The sequence below is a fragment of the Arachis stenosperma genome, chromosome 3 (genome assembly GCF_014773155.1).
Source record: "Arachis stenosperma cultivar V10309 chromosome 3, arast.V10309.gnm1.PFL2, whole genome shotgun sequence".
NCBI classification, from domain to species: Eukaryota; Viridiplantae; Streptophyta; class Magnoliopsida; order Fabales; family Fabaceae; genus Arachis; species Arachis stenosperma.
The window spans coordinates 18,565,389-18,583,980 of NC_080379.1; the positions used below are offsets into that span (position 1 = coordinate 18,565,389).

At 37.0% G+C, this 18,592-nt stretch overlaps 1 non-coding gene across 1 annotated transcript; it reads left to right on the top strand.

The window, feature by feature from the left end:
- Window positions 1-1,138: 1,138 nt before the first annotated feature.
- Window positions 1,139-1,246, top strand: LOC130971556 (small nucleolar RNA R71). Its single transcript, XR_009082769.1, has one exon. It is a non-coding gene; the product is annotated as a small nucleolar RNA R71 (small nucleolar RNA).
- Window positions 1,247-18,592: the final 17,346 nt, after the last annotated feature.

Consider the following 18,592-nt stretch of genomic DNA (forward strand, 5'->3'; position numbering starts at 1 on the left):
GAGAACTTCCCAGGGTCCTGTCTCTTCTGAGGTAATCTTTGCCTAGACAAGTCATCCAGTTCTTTGGTGAGCAAAGGGGATTCATCCTCCCACAAGTCTCATTACCAAATAACTTGTCATTTAGCTTCATGATTGCTCCAAGGTACTTGGCAACTTGCTCCTCAGTGACATATTCATCCACTTCAGAGGAAGAATACTCATCAGAGCTCATGAATGGCAAAAGTAAATCCAATGGAATCTCTATGGTCTTAGTGTGAGCCTCAGATTCCCATGGTTCCTCATTAGGGAACTCATTGGAGGCCAGTGGACGTCCATTGAGGTCTTCCTCAGTGGTGATCACTGTCTTTTCCTCCTCTCCAAGTTTGGCCATGTGGGTCATGTTAATGGCCTTGCATTCTCCTTTTGGATTCTCTTTTGTATTGCTTGGAAGAGTACTAGGAGGGAGTTCAGTAATTTTCTTGCTCAGCTGTCCCACTTGTGCCTCCAAATTCCTAATGGAGGACCTTGTTTCAGTCATGAAACTTTGAATGGTTTTGATTAGATCAGAGACCATGGTTGCTAAGTCAGAGTGGATCTGCTTAGAATTCTCTGTTTGTTGCTGAGAAGATGATGGAAAAGGCTTGCCATTGCTAAACCTGTTTCTTCCACCATTATTGTTGTTGAAACCTTGTTGAGGTCTCTGTTGATCCTTCCATGAGAGATTTGGATGATTTCTCCATGAAGGATTATAGGTGTTTCCATAGGGTTCTCCCATGTAATTCACCTCTTCCATTGAAGGGTTCTCAGGATCATAAGCTTCTTCTTCAGATGAAGCATCCTTAGTACTGCCTGGTGCAGCTTGCATTCCAGACAGACTTTGAGAAATCATATTGACTTGCTGAGTCAATATTTTGTTCTGAGCCAATATGGCATTCAGAGTATCAATCTCAAGAACTCCTTTCTTCTGATTCGTCCCATTGTTCACAAGATTCCTTTCAGAAGTGTACATGAATTGGTTATTTACAACCATTTCAATGAGTTCTTGAGCTTCTGCAGGTGTCTTCTTTAGATGAAGAGATCCTCCAGCAGAGCTATCCAATGACATCTTGGACAGTTCAGTCAGACCATCATAGAAGATACCTATGATGCTCCATTCAGAAAGCATGTCAGAAGGACACTTTCTGATCAATTGTTTGTATCTTTCCCAAGCTTCATAGAGGGATTCACCTTCCTTCTGTCTGAAGGTTTGGACTTCCACTCTAAGCTTACCCAATTTTTGAGGTGGAAAGAACTTTGCCAAGAAGGCATTGACTAGCTTTTCCCAAGAGTTCAGGCTTTCTTTAGGTTGTGAATCCAACCATATCCTAGCTCTGTCTCTTACAGCAAAAGGGAATAGCATAAGTCTGTAGACCTCAGGGTCAACCCCATTAGTCTTGACAGTGTCACAGATTTGCAAGAATTCAGCTAAAAACTGATGAGGATCTTCCAATGGAAGTCCATGGAACTTGCAATTCTGTTGCATTAGAGAAACTAATTGAGGCTTAAGCTCAAAGTTGTTTGCTCCAATGGCAGGGATAGAGATGCTTCTCCCATAAAAGTCGGGAGTAGGTGCAGTAATGTCACCCAACACCTTCCTTGCATTATTGGCATTGTTGTTTTTTTCGGTTGCCATGTCTTCTTCCTTGAAGATTTCTGTTAGGTCCTCTACAAAGAGTTGTGCCTTAGCTTCTCTTAGCTTTCGCTTCAAGGTCCTTTCAGGTTCAGGGTCAGCCTCAACAAGAATGCTTTTGTCTTTGCTCCTGCTCATATGAAAGAGAAGAGAACAAGAAAATATGGAATCCTCTATGTCACAGTATAGAGATTCCTTGAGGTGTCAGAGGAAAAGAAAAATAGAAGGAGGAGGTAGAAGAATTCGAACTTATCAAGAAAGATGGAGTTCGAATTGTGCATTGACGAGGAGTGTTAGTCCATAAATAGAAGGATATGAGAAGAGGGGAAGAAATTTTCGAAAATAAATTAAAAAGATTTTAAAAATATTTTGAAAAATACTAATTGATTTTCGAAAACTAAGAGTGGAAAAGAAATCAAGTGATTTTTGAAAAAGATTTTGAAATTAGAAATAAAAAAGATATGATTGAAAACTATTTTGAAAAAGATGTGATTAAGAAGATATGATTGAAAAGTTATGGTTTTAAAAAGATGTGATTGAGAAGATATGATTTGAAAAACAATTTAAAAAGATTTGATTATAAAAATTAATAACTTGGCTAACAAAGAAAGATATGATTCAAACATTAAACCTTTCTCAACAGAAAAGGCAACATACTTGAAATGTTGAATCAAATCATTAATTGTTAGCAAGTATTTTTGAAAATGGAAAGAAATTGATTTTGAAAAAATATGATTGAAAAGATATGATTTGAAAAAGATTTGATTTTGAAAAAAATTTTGAAAACTTGAAAAAAATTTGAGTTAAAAACAAAATCTTCCCTCTTGTGCCATCCTGGCGTTAAACGCCCAGAATGGTATCCATTCTGGCGTTTAACGCCCAAAACACTACCCTTTTGGGCGTTAAACGCCCAGCCAGGTGCCCTGGCTGGCGTTTAAACGCCAGTTTTCCTTTCTCACTGGGCGTTTTGAACGCCCAGCCTTTTTCTGTGTAATTCCTCTACTGTATGTTCTGAATCTTCAATTCTCTGTATTATTGACTTGAAAAGACACAAATTAATTTTTTTTTTAATTTTTAATGATGAGGAATAATCAAAATACAACTAAGACCAAATAAACAATGCATGCAATACACCAAACTTAGAAGTTTGTATACTATTGACACTAACAAAATGAGAATGCATATGAGAAACAACAAAACACACAAAACAAGAGAATTTAAAGATCAGAACAAGGAAATCATCAAGAACAACTTGAAGATCAACGAAGACACATGAATGAATTCGAAAAATGCAAGAAGAACAGAAACATGCAATTGACACCAAACTTAAAATGAGACGCTTGACTCAACAAGAAACATACAATATTTTTGGTTTTTATGATTTTGTAATTTTTTTGGATTTTTTTTTTGAAAATTAAGTGGAAAAGAAAATAAAGATATCAAAATTCTTAATGAGAATTCTAGGAATCATGCAATGTTAGTCTATAGCTTTAGTCTAAAGAAATTAGACATGGCTAGCCAAGCTTCAGCAGGACATTACATTCAAGAGCTAAATTGATGAGAATCAATCAACTTTGGTGATGATAAGAACATCACCTTGAAACACTAGAATTCATTCTTAAGAACTCTAAAGAAAAATACCTAATTTAAGCAACAAGATGAACTGTCAGTTGTCCAAACTCAAACAATCCCCGGCAACGGCGCCAAAAACTTGGTGCACGAAATTGTGATCTCTACTTTTCACAACTCAAACAATCCCCGGTAATGGCTCCAAAAACTTGGTGCTCAATACCATGGTCTAAACATAATTTCACAACTTCGCACAACTAACCAGCAAGTGCACTGGGTCGTCCAAGTAATAAACCTTACGTGAGTAAGGTCGATCCCACGGAGATTGTTAGTATGAAGCAATCTATGGTCATCTTGTAAATCTCAGTCAGGCAGATTCAAATGGTTATGGATGATTTATGAATAAAGCATAAAATAAAGATAGAGATACTTATGTAGTTCATTGGGGAGAATTTCAGATAAGCGTATGGAGATGCTTTGTCCCTTCCGTCTCTCTGCTTTCCTACTGTCTTCATCCAATCCTTCTTACTCCTTTCCATGGCAAGCTGTATGTCGGGCATCACCGTTGTCAGTGGCTACAGTCCCGTCCTCTCAGTGAAAATGTTCAACGCGCTCTGTCACAGCACGGCTAATCATCTGTCGGTTCTCAATCATGTTGGAATAAAATCCATTGATTCTTTTGCGTCTGTCACTAACGCCCAGCCTTCAGGAGTCTGAAGCTCGTCACAGTCATTCAATCATTGAATCCTACTCAGAATACCACAAACAAGGTTTAGACCTTCCGGATTCTCTTGAATGCCGCCATCAATTCTAGCTTATACCACGAAGATTTCGATTAAGGGATCCAAGAGATATCCACTCAATCTAAGGTAGAACGGAGGTGGTTGTCAGGCACACGTTCATAGGTGAGAATGATGATGAGTGTCACGGATCATCACATTCATCAAGTTGAGGAACAATTGATATCTTAGAACAAGAACAAGCTGAATTGAATAGAAAAACAATAGTAATTGCATTAATACTTGAGGTACAGCAGAGCTCCACACCTTAATCTATGGTGTGTAGAAACTCCACCGTTGAAAAATACATAAGAACAAGGTCTAGGCATGGCCGTGAGGCCAGCCTCCCAATGATCTAAGATAGCATAAGACTACTCAAAGATAGCTACCCAGATGAGAATACAATAGTAAAAGGTCCTATATGTAGAGAACTAGTAGCCTAGGGTTTACAGAAATGAGTAAATGACATAAAAATCCACTTCCGGGCCCACTTGGTGTGTGCTTGGGCTGAGCATTGAAGCATTTTCGTGTAGAGACTTCTCTTAGAGTTAAATGCCAGCTTTTGTGCCAGTTTGGGCGTTTAACTCCCATTCTTGTGCCAGTTCCGGCGTTTAACGCCGGGCAGTTTTGAGCTGATTTGGAACGCCGGTTTGGGCCATCAAATCTCGGACAAAGTATAGACTATTATATATTGCTGGAAAGCCCAGGATGTCTACTTTCCAACGCAGTTGAGAGCGCGCCAATTGAGCTCCTATAGCTCCAGAAAATCCACTTCGAGTGCAGGGAGGTCAGAATCCAACAACATCTGCAGTCCTTTTCAGCCTCTGAATAAGATTTTTGCTCAAGTCCCTCAATTTCAGCCAGAAAATACCTGAAATCACAGAAAAATACACAAACTCATAGTAAAGTCCAGAAAAGTAAATTTTAACTAAAAACTAATAAAAATATAATAAAAACTAACTAAAACATACTAAAAACATACTAAAAATAATGCCAAAAAGCGTATAAATTATCCGCTCATCAATGCTAAAAAACGTATAAAATGTCCGCTCATCACCTACCAGCCTAATTAAAAATTTCACCATCAAAATTTCGATCACTACAAGAATGTAGGTGAAAATAGCTCTATTGTCCGATCACAAAATATATCTTTCACTTCTAAGCTTTCTCAAACTGACCCAAATAATGCTTAGGTTCATTCTAAGAATCAAATTACACTTTAGGTCTTGGCATATTTCCAAATGTATCAACAATGTCTCATCCTTTCACATTAATCCAAACATCGGATATCTCAAACATCGAGGGTCTTAATACTTCACTCATCCCGAGGGTAATTCCTAATTATTATTCACATCAATAAATCCTACATAATCGATCTAGACTTTGCATTTCAATTTCTCAAGGTCAATAAAAATCCTTATTTATCAATTCGCATAAAATCCTCAAGCATAAAACCATAATCTCAACGTAATAAACAACCAAAAAGTTTCACTGATCATATATAGGAGCAATTGCCAATCAACATCAAACCCAGCCAAATCCAAGCTTAAGTGATACTCACCATTCAAACTCACCAATTCAATTCCAAACTATCTCTAATTCATTCATTACTCTAAATTCAATATAAATTCTCCATTATTGTGGACATAGCCATTAATAAGGTAATTCAACGTAATAATTAATCACTCAACGTCAACAATATCTATCTTTAGCAGTCATCATAAAAAAAAACTTTTGTATAGGTCAATCCATTGTAACATAAATCAGATACTCACAATTTCCTATTTTTCGATCCTTTGTCAACCTGTGAAACAGTCTTATATCACAAAAATCCTTCTTCACCTTATAATAGCTGTAAAGCCAATTAAAATTATCCTTCTTCACCTCTGATTATCTGCTGCTAAGGACTTAATTATTCACCTGCTTCCATCAAAACTTCCTTAAATCTCTTTATCTTGCTAACTAAATGTCATTGACCTTTACTTTAGTTGTACAAGTCCTAGTACCTTAGTTGTTTTCACCGCTAGCTCCATTATTGCCTCCATCACTGTTCCTAATTTGTTGTCCCATCCATTCTACCACTTTGTCAGAAGCAGCAACATTAGCATTTGTGGCAGTCACGTTCCCCATAGTAGCAACGAAAATGGTCAAATAATTTAACGGATCAATTCCCTCACAACCTCTCCGTTCTTATCCTCTACATCGGCTACATCGCCAAGAAGCTATTTGGGTCTTGTCCACAACGAACAATTGATATTAAGGAGATTAGTCACAATATCTCAAGTCTAATGTTTCAAATTTCCAAACATATGCTCATAAACAATTATGCTATATTTGTCAAGCAGACACCCTAAATAGCATATAAACACAACTCAAAGTATGCTTAGAAGCATAGTCAATCCGTCCCTCAGGCTCTCTGGGAACGAACTGCTCTGATACCATAATTTAACACCCTACTACACAAAAATTTACACCTAGGTTGCAAATCAAAGTTAATGAGGTATTACGACCTCTAAAAATTAAAATATTTACATAGTATTTGAAGAAATATATGTTGACTAGGAGATCCTGAAAAGAATAATCAAAATAAGTCCGTATCACTCGCGAAGCATTAAGAGTAAAGGCGTGTAACCAATAAAACAAAAGAGATAAGAATATATATATATATATATAGGATTCAAAATAAATATATATAAGTAGTACTAGTCTCGATCTGCGAAGAAAAGGCCTGCTAGACAAATATATATACAAACCAAAAAGTATGACAATAGTAAACATAAATCCTATTTCTCCAAAATTAAACTCTAAGAGGGATGTACAAGTTAATATATAAAAGTGGAAAAAATATATAATTATAATCTAAGTATAGAATATAAATCCCAAAAGAAATCTTCACTTTCCAAAAGCAGATCCTGCATGCTCAGTGAGGTACGTCAGATTCAGTACCTGTAAAGTAGAAATTCCTAAAACGGGTGAGAATGTCATCCTTTACAGAGTCCTCAACAGGGTAAAAATTCTAAATAGAGACGATGTAAAGACTGCACAAACCCACTAGATCCAACACTAGGGTCCTCTCTAAATCCCGACAGGGTAAACAGAAACTAAATCTCAGCTAATCAATAATCTTATATTTTCAATTTCATTTATTCAACATCCTTTCCTCTCAATACAAGTCATTAATCTTACCATTGATCTTAATTTTTAACTCAGAGCAAGTGGGACAAGGTCACGACCTTTGCGTCTACCTAGGCAACTCAATTTTCATTTAAACTCATTTTCAATTGCCCAATCATTCCATCATTATCATCACATCAATAATCAACCCTCAGCGCCACCACCGTCAGTATGAGGGATCTCTCAGTTATACAATCACAAACAAAACAATACAAGAAATACACATATAGAGATAATAGATAAAGCATTTAGGTTAAGTAGCATATAGATATATTTAATCAAGAAGGCATGCCAAGTACAAGATACACACCAAAACAATATATACATATGCAAATGATGCATGTCTCTCTTATGGCCAATGAGCTCATTTGTCGATTATACAGCCAGACCTGACATGTCCGGTAGCTAACCTGGATATCATCTCTCTATACGAAAGATATCCTCAACCTTCCAAGAGGGAATCCTCAATCTCCTAATAAGAGAGAGACTGTAATATAATGATCGGGAATCCTCAACCTAACTCATTTACACCACAGCCAAAAATAGAATAGAATAGAGTCTTCAACCTTCTCTATTTAATTTCCTGATGTAGCGATAAAGGGAATCCTCAACCCTGCTTGCCCACCGTAACAAGAGAGGGAATCCTCAACCTCAACTTGTTTATTGCTGCAAGTGAGAGAATTCTCAATCTCGAATCACCTTTACAAGAGCGAGACAACGCTACTGTCCTCACAACATAAATCACCATACTTTCTCAATTATAAGCACAATAGGAAAGAAGGGTTCCCTCAACCACAACTCGCCTATTCATTCCGGGATATAGTGCCCATCACACTTTTTAATCATAATCTCATCATAATCCCCATTCATGTATATAACATATAACCCAAAGGGATTTGATGAACGAAATTTTGTATGTCGATATAGAATTTAGTAGTGAATACAATCGTGAGTATAGTCTAATCGACACTCAAATCTCGCATCAAACAATTCTACAATCTATAATCAAGAATATTAATCCCGAGTCGTCCTACCTTGGACTTGCATTAGAGTGCTCATTATTGCTTAGGAAGTCAAAGTCTTTTGTGATTTTTGAGAGTTGGTATGAGAGTGCAAGCTAACAAAGAGTAAACAACAAACAAACAATATTAAAGAACTTGGCCAAGGATGAGCATTGGAAGCTCCATCAACATAGCTTCCTTCAATTATGATAACAATTGAGTCTTGCTTCACTTAGTTGACCCCTAATTATAGTGGAGATTCAAGTGAAAGTAACTAGCTTGAGTCACAAGTCCTAGCTTCACCCTAGGTTATGCTAGCTTTAGTGAACTTCAAGTCAATTAGCAATTCTTAATTCTCAATCAACAATTGACATCTACTATTCAAGTATCTCCAATAGTTCAATTCTTAAGCCAAGTGAAAGAATTTTACTCCATGGCTAGTGTTATCATTTTATCAAACATTTGGTGAGCATTCATAAGAGACATTATAAAATTGAGATGAAAAGTTGAATTCAAGAGATCTAAATCACACAATCATCAACAATTGAACAATTCCAAGTAAATAGATATGAAAATACCTCAATTCACTAGTCCAAATCCAAGTAACAAAGTCAAAGCTAGATCCAAAGTGAGAGGATCAAAAGAACACAAATTGAGAATAGGAGAAGATTAGATCTACTAATTGCATCAAAGTAAAAGTGAATTACAATGGATCTCACCAAGAGAATCAAAGGAGAATTGCAATGGAGAATGAAATCCTAGAGAGAAGTTAGAGGTTCTCTCTCTACCCAAAATGTAACCAACTATAGGAAAATATCTAAGAAAAAGTAAAATGAGTGAATCCCCAAACCCTTCAATCCTTGGCCTTCTTAAGCTTTTCCTGCCAAAGATCTACCCCAAAACAGGGTCTCTAACTGCCTCCACGCTCTGGTCACGTGCTTTCTTAAAAAATCATGTGTGGCCATCGGCGTGTATGCGCACAGTACGCGTACGCGCCCCTGGGATAATCGCAATCCGCGTGCAGGGTAACGTGCGCAGGCGCGTCCATGAGGATCATGGCCTAGCCGCTAAACGCGCCAGCTCGTAGCTTGGCTCTTGGCTTTGGCTCCTAGCGGCGCGAATCTGTGCGGACACGCCATGCGCGAGCGCGCGCCGCTGCTGAAATTTTCAAAGCTCAATTTTTCCATGCTCCTTTCCTTTATGCGTGCTTCCATTCTCTCCTCCAAGTCATCCTTGCCCTATAAACTCTGAAACCACTTAACATACGGATCACGGAATCGAATGATACTAAAGGAGGATTAAAAATATATCTAATTTAGTGCAAAGAAAGCATGTTTTCATCCATGAGGAAAAATTGGGAAAGGAACACAAAATCATGCATTTTCATATGAATAAGTGCGTAGGATCATTGATAAAACCCTCAAAATCTATACAAGATAAACCCTACAAATGGGGTTTATCAGGAATCCTCAACTTTCCCAATCTGTCATCAATTTACCAAGCTTAGATTTACTAATCCCCATCCTTCATCAATTATCAGTAACTTAGACTCATCATTCATTTCTCAAGTTAATTCCATATTCAACTAGTTTATTAATCAAAGCTCTCATCATACCTTACTCATAATTAATCATCGTCATCTATTGATATCATAATCACCCTCATCATACCTTAATCACAATCAATCACGATCATCCTTCAATATCATAATTATCCTCATCATATCTCTCATTAACTCGTGAGGGAATAAGACCACCATCCTTACACCACACCATAACCACGAACAAGCGGGATATCACCCAGCCTTGCCATCTCAGCCAACCTGGCTATACTCAGCCATCGTCAATCTCATCATTATTCATTACTTTAATCCACAATCTCCTCCAATTATTAATTTAATCTAATCCATGCATTCACATTCATTCTCAATCCTAAAAATAAGTTATCGGACCTTAATTAGGGGTTACAGAAATTTACAAGCTTGCCAGAAAAAACAAACAATTAAAAATAGGATTTTAGTGTGAAAACAGGGCATCATGTGTATGCATCACCCTTGTACGCACGCACGCACCCGAGTGGTTTCCCAGCATATGCGTACGTATTACCCCTGTGCGTACGCACAACACAAAAATTTTATGCATGCCCCTCGTATGTACGCACGAAATCTTTTACCCGCTCTATTCTGTGCGCATGCAAAATAGTGTGCATGGGCACATATACTAGAAATTATGATTTGCTGCATAGTCAAATAATTCAGATTTTTAGACCATTTTTCTTTTGTTCATAACTTTCTCTACAATATTCTAATTTCTTTCATGTTTAGATGGTCTTAAAGGCCTTTTAACATGCTTTGATTTAAGATATATTACATATAATTCCAAAATCTGGTCGTCGAGTTACGACTCATCAAAGTTGGCTAAAAATAGGTTTTTGCCAATTTTACCCAAATATTCAATTTCACAAATCTTCATTCCCATCCAAACCTAACTCCTTTCAAAAACCATTTCCACACATTTTCAAATATTCGTTCACCATTTCCTAACCATTCAACACTTAACAAAGTGGTTTCCAATCTACCAATCAATCTAGAAACACATTCATGCATTAACTAATATTTTATTATTGCAATTAATAATTCACTCACATTTACCTCATGGGGGACTTCTCACCCCATTCACGGCCTCTGGCCTAAATTTCACCAATCATCAACATAATCAATATATACCATTTACTTCATAATATCACAAGAATTCTCAATCATACATGCTCATATCTAATTTTAATTCAAAGCACACATACATACATTTATTTACTAATCACAACATCAACCAATGTAATCCACATTTATCCTAGGGTTAATTAACCTAGGAATTCATATAACTCTATATAATACCTACTTGATACTCAAACTCGTACCTTAATGACAGCAGTTTTCAAACCATTGATTTTCTTTCCTTTTTGGCAAACCAAACTCATCCAACACCAACCAAGTCTCAATCAATAGCTCCAAGATCGATCGAAGCTCCTGTGTACCAAATTACCCAACAACTTTGATATTACCAATTTCACACATATATCAACCTGGGATTCATAGAATTGGAAAATCAAAAAGGGTAAAAGCTTCCTTACATTAACCCACTAGAAATTGGGATGGAATCCTCTTAGAATTCATGTTAGAGCACCCTTAAAGAACCAAAATCACAATATCTCAACTTACAAACATAATAAGATCACAAATTTAAAGAGAACAGAGATGTAATTTTAGTATGTGTGTGAGTTAAAATATTGTGATTTTGGTTGTTTAGAGGTGTTTTAGCGTGAATTCCAAGTGGGTTCCATCCCAATCTTTAGTGGGTTAAGGTAAAAAAGCTTTATCTCCTTTTGATTTTCTAATTCTATGAACTTTAGGTTGATATATGTGTGAAATTAGCAATATTAGAGTTGTTGGGTGATTTGGTACACTTTGGGAGCTTGGATTGATCTTGGAACTGTTGATTAAGGCTTGGTTGGTGTTGGATGAGTTTGGGTTAGCCAAAAAGGAAAGGAATTTAAGGGTTTGGAAACTACTGTCCTTAAGATAGAAGTTTAAGTTTCAAGTAGACATTATGTAGAGTAATATGAATGTCTAGGTTAATTGACCCTAGGATAAGTGTGAATTTCATTGGTTGATGTTGTAATTAGTAAATGAATGTATGTATATGTGCTTTGAATTAAAATTTGGATATAAGTATATACGATTAAGATTTGTTGTGATATTATAAAGTAAATGATATATATTGATTATGTTGATGATTGGTGAAATTTGGGCTGGAGGCCTGAATGGGGTTAGAAGTCTCCCATGAGGTAAGTGTGTGTGAATTGTTGATTGGAATAATGAAAAATAAGTTAATGCATGAATGTATTTGTGGATTGATTGGTGGATTGAAAATCGCTTTATTAGGTGTTGAATGGTTAGGAAATGGTGAACGAGTGTTTGGAAATGGTAAAAATAGTTTCGAAAGGCGTTAGGCTTGAAGGGGAATGAAGATTTGTGAAATTAACATTTGGATAAAATTGGTAAAAGTAAATTTTTAGCCAATTTCGACAGGCCGTAACTTGGCGCTCAGAGTTCGGAATTAGATGTAATATGTCTTAAATCAAAGCTCGTTAAAAAATAAGACCATCTAAAGATAAAGGAAATTAGAATTTTCTAGAGAAAGTTATGAATAAAAAAAAGGTCTAAAAGTCTTAATTCTATGATTATGCAGCAAACTAGAATTTTTGGTATGTGCGCCCACTCACATTATGGTGTGTGCGAATGTAACAGAGCGGGTAAAAGTGCTCATGTGTATGCACGAGGGGCATTCGTACGCATGCCCAAGAAATTTTAGAGTTGTGCGTATGCACGGGATCATGTGTATGCACAAGTTGAAAAATCTCTCGGGTGCGTGCGTATGCACAAGGGTAATGCGTACGGATGATGCCATGTTTTCACACTAAAACCCTATTTTTTAACTATTTGGGTTTTTCGGTAAGTTTGTAAACTTTCATAACCCCTAATTAAGGTCTGACAACTTATTTTTATGATTGAGAATGAATGTGAAAGCATGGATTATATTAAATTGATAATAGGAGGAGATTGTGGATTAATGGGATGAATAATAATGAAAGCCTATGAGCAATGAGTTTACTGAATACTAGATTGAGATAAGACATGAATGATGAGATTGACGATGACTGAATATAGCCGGGTTGGTTGAGATGGCAAGGTCTGGGTGATATTCCACTTGTTCATAGTTATGGTGTGGTGTGAAGATAGTGGTCTTATCTTGCTCACAAGATAATAAGAGGTATGATAAGGATAATTATGATATTGAGGGATGATGATGATTGATTATGAGTAAGGCATGATGAGAGCTTATGATTAATGAATTGATTAAATACAGAACTGACTTGAGAAATGAATGATGAGTCTAATTTACTGACAATTGATGAAGGATGGGGATTAGTGAACCTAAGCTTGGTGAATTGATGATAGACTGGGGAGGTTGAGGATTCCCTCTGGGTTATACGTTATATACGTGAATGGGGATTATGACAAGATTATGATTGAAAAATGTGATGGTTACTATATCCCATAATGAATAGGCAAGTTAAGGTTGAGGATTTCCTCTCTCTTATTGTGATTATCATTGAGAAATTATGGTAATTTACGTTGTAAGGATGGTGGCGTTGTCCCACTCACATAAAGGTGAGTCGAGATTGAGGATTCTCTCACTTGCTGTGATAAACAAGTTAAGGTTGAGGATTTTCTCTCTTATTACCATGGGCAAGCGGGTTTGAGGATTCCTTCTCTTGCCACATCGGGGAATTGAATAGAGATGGTTGAGGATTCTCTTCGATTTAATTTCTTGCTATGGTGAAAATGAATTAGATTGAGGATTCCCTATCATTACATTATAGTCTCTCTTTGATTGGGAGTTTGAGGATTTCCTCCTGAAAGGTTGAGGATTCCCTTTTTATAGAGAGACGATATTCGGGTTAGCTACCGAACATGTCGGGTCCGGCTGTATAACCGTCAGATGAGCTCATTGGCCATAGAGCAGACATGCACCATTTTCATATGTATGTATTGTTTTGGTGTGTATCTTGTACTTAGCATGCCTTATTGATTAAATATATCTATATGCTACTTGACCTAAATGTTTTATATGTTATCTCTGTTTGTGTGTTTTTTGTATTGTTTTGTTTGTGATTGTATAACTGAAAGATTTCTGATGCTGACGGTGGTGACGTTGAGGGTCGATTATTGTTGCGATGATACTGATGGAATTAAAATTGAGTTGCTTGTGTAGACATAAGGGTCGTGGTCTTGTCCCACTTGCTCCGGGTTAAGAAGGTGAGATCACTGGTAAGATTAATAACTTGTATTAAGAGGAAATGATGTTGAATAAATGAAACTGAACTATTGTGATACTGAGCAAAGTGTTCTCTTGTATTGAGAGAAAATTGGAAAAGTGAGATTATTATTTAGTTGAGATTTAGTTTTTGTTTAACTTGTGGCGATTTAGAAAGGACCCTAGACTTGGATCTTGTCTGCTGGAGTTTTAGGATTTCCTAGTCGGTTCGTGTAGTTTTTACATCGTCTCTATTTAAAATTTTTACCCTGCTGAGAACCCTATAAAGATGATGTTATCACTTGTTTCAGGAATTTCTACTTTACAGATATGGGACATGACGTACCTCGCTGAGCGTGTAGGATCTGCTCTTGGGAAGCAAAGATTTCTTTTGGAATTTATATATTCTCCACTTTTATATATTAACTTGTACATCCTTCTTAGAGGTTGATTTTGGAAAAATAGGATTTATGTTTATTGTTGTCATACTTTTGAGTTTGTATCTATATATATTCTTATCTCTTTTGTTTTCTCGGTTATTCGCCTTTACTCTCAATGCTTTACGAGTGATACGGACTTATTTTGATTATTACTTTTACTGGCTCCTAGTTAACATATATTTCTTCAAATAATATATATATATTTTTAATTCTTAGAGGTCGTAATGCCTCACCACCTTTGACTTACGACATAGGTGCAAAACTCTGTGTGGTAGGGTGTTACACCTTTTTGTTATTTGAGCCAAGTGTTTTGTCCCTTTTTATTAAGAAGGCAAGCTAATCTTTTTCTTCTTAATTTTTAGCATCTAAGATGTCATCATCAGATTCTTCTTTCATTATCAATTCCTTTTTGTGAATGGACGAGGGTAAATAAGCTAGTTCACAAAGTAAAAGGTAAAGGTCGGAGCGACAGAAGGTTGATATTTGGGACATGGAACATAGGCACTCTAACAGAAAAATCCATGGAGGTGCTGGACACCATGACAAGGAGGAAGATTAACATTATATTCCTACAAGAAATAAAATGGGTTGGTACGAAGGCTAGGGAGTTGGATACTTCCAGATTCAAACTTTGGTATACAGGAAAGGTGAAAAATAGGAATGGAGTTGGTATTATTATGGATAAGTAGTGAAAGAAGGACGTAGTAGATGTCAAGAGGGTAGGAGATCAGATCATCTCTATAAAACTTGTAGTGGAGGAAGGTATTTTTCATGTGATTAGCGCTTATACACCGCAAGTGGGTTCAGACGAACAACACAAGATAAGATTTTTGGAGAATCTAGAGAGTTTGGTCCAAGACATACCTTTGGGAGATAAGATTTTCTTAGAAGGAGATTTAAATGGCCATGTTGGAAGAGAAGTGACTGGGTATGAAAGAATTTATGGAGGCCATGGTTTCGGGGTGATCAATGCCGAGGGTAAAACTATTTTGGACTTTTTCTTAACCTTTGACCTTCTCATTACAAATACATGTTTTAAAAAGAGAGACAACCATCTTATAACCTATAAGAGTGGCATGAGGAGCTCTCAAATCGACTTCTTCTTGTTGAGGAGAGTTGACCAGAAATTTTGCACTAATTGTAAAACTATCCTGGGAGAGAGTTTAACAACACAACATAGGATGCTCGTCATGGATTTTTCGCGTTGAGCAAAAGTTGAGGAAAAGACATCATACGAAGAACCCAAGGACGAGGTGGTGGCTGATGAAAGGTGAGGAACTAAGAAGCTTCCTAAGACGGGTAGGAGAAAAGGCAAAGTGGGATGGGAATGGAATCACGGAAGAGATGTGGAGGGAGATGGCAGAAGTTATTAGAAGAATAACAAATGAAAGTTTTGGTAAATCTAAAGGGATAGGACCAAGAGACAAGGAGTCCTGGTGGTGGAATGCGAGTGTACAAGAAAAGATAAAGATAAAAAGGGAGTGCTTTAAAGAGTGGTATTTATGCCACAATGCAGATAATTGGAAAAAATATAAGGCGGCTAAGAAAGAGACAAAAGTGGCTGTAAGTGAAGCAAGAACAAGAGCATATGAGGGTTTCTACCAGTCTTTGGGCACGAAAGAAGGAGAAAAAAGTATATATAGAATCGCAAAAAGCCTGAAAGAAGAACGAGAGATTTGGATCAGGTTAAGTGCATAAAGGATAAGGATGGAGAGGTGTTGGCTCAAGAGGAGAAGATTAATAAAAGGTGGAAGAGCTACTTCTACGAGTTATTTAATGAAGAACATAAGACTCTTCCGAGCCTTGGTTGGTTATGCACAAGGGAAAAAGATCAAAACTTTGACTACTATCAAAGGATTAGAGACTTCGACGTAAAAGAGGCTCTAAAACAGATGAAAAATGGCAGGGCAGTAGGACCTGATAATATCCCGATTGAGGTTTGGAAGGGCCTTGGAGGAAAAGGCATCAATTGGTTAACCAAGCTTTTTAATGAGATTTAAGGTCAAAGAAGATGCCTGATGAGTAAAGAAAGAGCACCTTGATACCTATCTACAAGAATAAGGGGGATATACAAAGTTGCAGAAACTATAGAGGAATCAAACTCATGAGCCATACCATGAAGTTATGGGAAAGAGTGATAGAACGGAGGTTGAGAAAAGAGACACAAGTAACAGAGAACCAATTTAGATTTATGCCAGGAAGATCCACCATCGAAGCGATATACCTGTAAAAAAGGATGATGGAGAGGTATCGTAGTAATGAAAGGGATCTAGATATGGTATTTATTGATTTAGAAAAAATGTACGATAGGGTTCCAAGGGAGGTTGATGAGCGGATATTTTATACGCTTTTTGGGGTAATTTCATGTAGATTTTAGCATGTTTTAATTAGTTTTTAATAGAATTTTATTAGTTTTTAAGAAAAAATCATATTTCTGGATCTTACTATGAGTTTGTGTGTTTTTCTGCGATTTCAGGTATTTTCTGGCTGAAATTGAGGGAGCTGAGCAAAAATCTAATTTAGGCTGAAAAAGGACTGCTGATGCTGTTGGATTCTGACCTTCCTGCACTCGGAATGGAATTTTTGGAGTTACAGGAGTCCAATTGGCGCGCTCTCAATTGGGTTGGAAAGTAGACATCCAGGGCTTTCCAGAAATATATAATAGTCTATACTTTGCGCGAAGATAGACGAAATAAACTGGCGTTCAACGCCAGTTCCATGTTGTAGTATGGCGTTCAGCGCCAGAAACAGGTTACAAGTTGGAGTTCAATGCCAGAAACAGGTTACAACCTGGCGTTCAACTCCAGAAACAGCCCAGGCACGTGAGAAGCTTAAGTCTCAGCCCCAGCACACACCAAGTGGGCCCCAGAAGTGGATTTTCTGCACCAATTATCTTAGTTTACTCATTTTCTGTAAATCTAGGTTACTAGTTTAGTATTTAAACAACTTTTAGAGACTTATTTTGTACCTCATGACATTTTTAGATCTGAAATTTTTACCTTTTGATAGCATGAGTCTCTAAACTCCATTGTTGGGGTGAGGAGCTCTGCAGCGTCTCGATGAATTAATGCAATTATTTCTGTTTTCCATTCAAACACGCTTGTTCCTATCTAAGATGTTCATTCGTGCTTCACTATGAAGAAGGTGATGATCCGTGACACTCATCACTTCCTTAATCCATGAACGTGTGCCTGACAACCACCTCCATTCTACATCAGATTGAATGAGTATCTCTTAGATTTCTTAATCAGAATCTTCGTGGTATAAGCTAGAATTGATGACGGCATTCATGAGAATCCGGAAAGTATAAACCTTGTCTGTGGTATTCCGAGTAGGATTCAAGGATTGAATGACTGTGACGAGCTTCAAACTCGCGATTGTTGGGCGTGATGACAAACGCAAAAGAATCAATAGATTCTATTCCGACATGATCGAGAACCAACAGATGATTAGTCGTGCTGTGACAGAGCATTTGGACCATTTTCACTGAGAGGATGGGAAGTAGCCATTGACAACAGTGACACCCAACATACAGCTTGCCATGGAAGGAGCCTTGCGTGTGGGAAGAGGAGTACAAGAGAAAAGCTGAAATTCAGATGACAAAGCATCTCCAAAACTCCAACATATTCTCCATTATTGCACAATAAGTATTTATTTTATGCCCTTTTTCCTTTTTCCATTGAACTTGAAAAACACTGTTGTTGGCATCCTGACTAAGAATAATAAGATAAACATAGCTTGCTTCAAACCAACAATCTCCGTGGGATTCGACCCTTACTCACGTAAGGTATTACTTGGACGACCCAGTGCACTTGCTGGTTAGTTGTGCGAGGTTGAGAAGAATTGTGATTTTCAATTTCGTGCACCAGAGGTCTTATTGAAGGTTTTAGAAAAGAAGAGAGTAAGGATCGCATATATTCGTGCAATTAAAGACATGTATGATAGCCCTACAACTAGTATGAAGACTCAAGTGGTGTGATAGAGGAATTTTTTATTTGTATATGATTACTCACAGAGCGCATCCAAGAGCTTGTGCCATGGTGCATGCTTTTTGCCGATGATATCATCCTTATGGGAAAGTCAAGAGAATACCAAAATAAGAAGT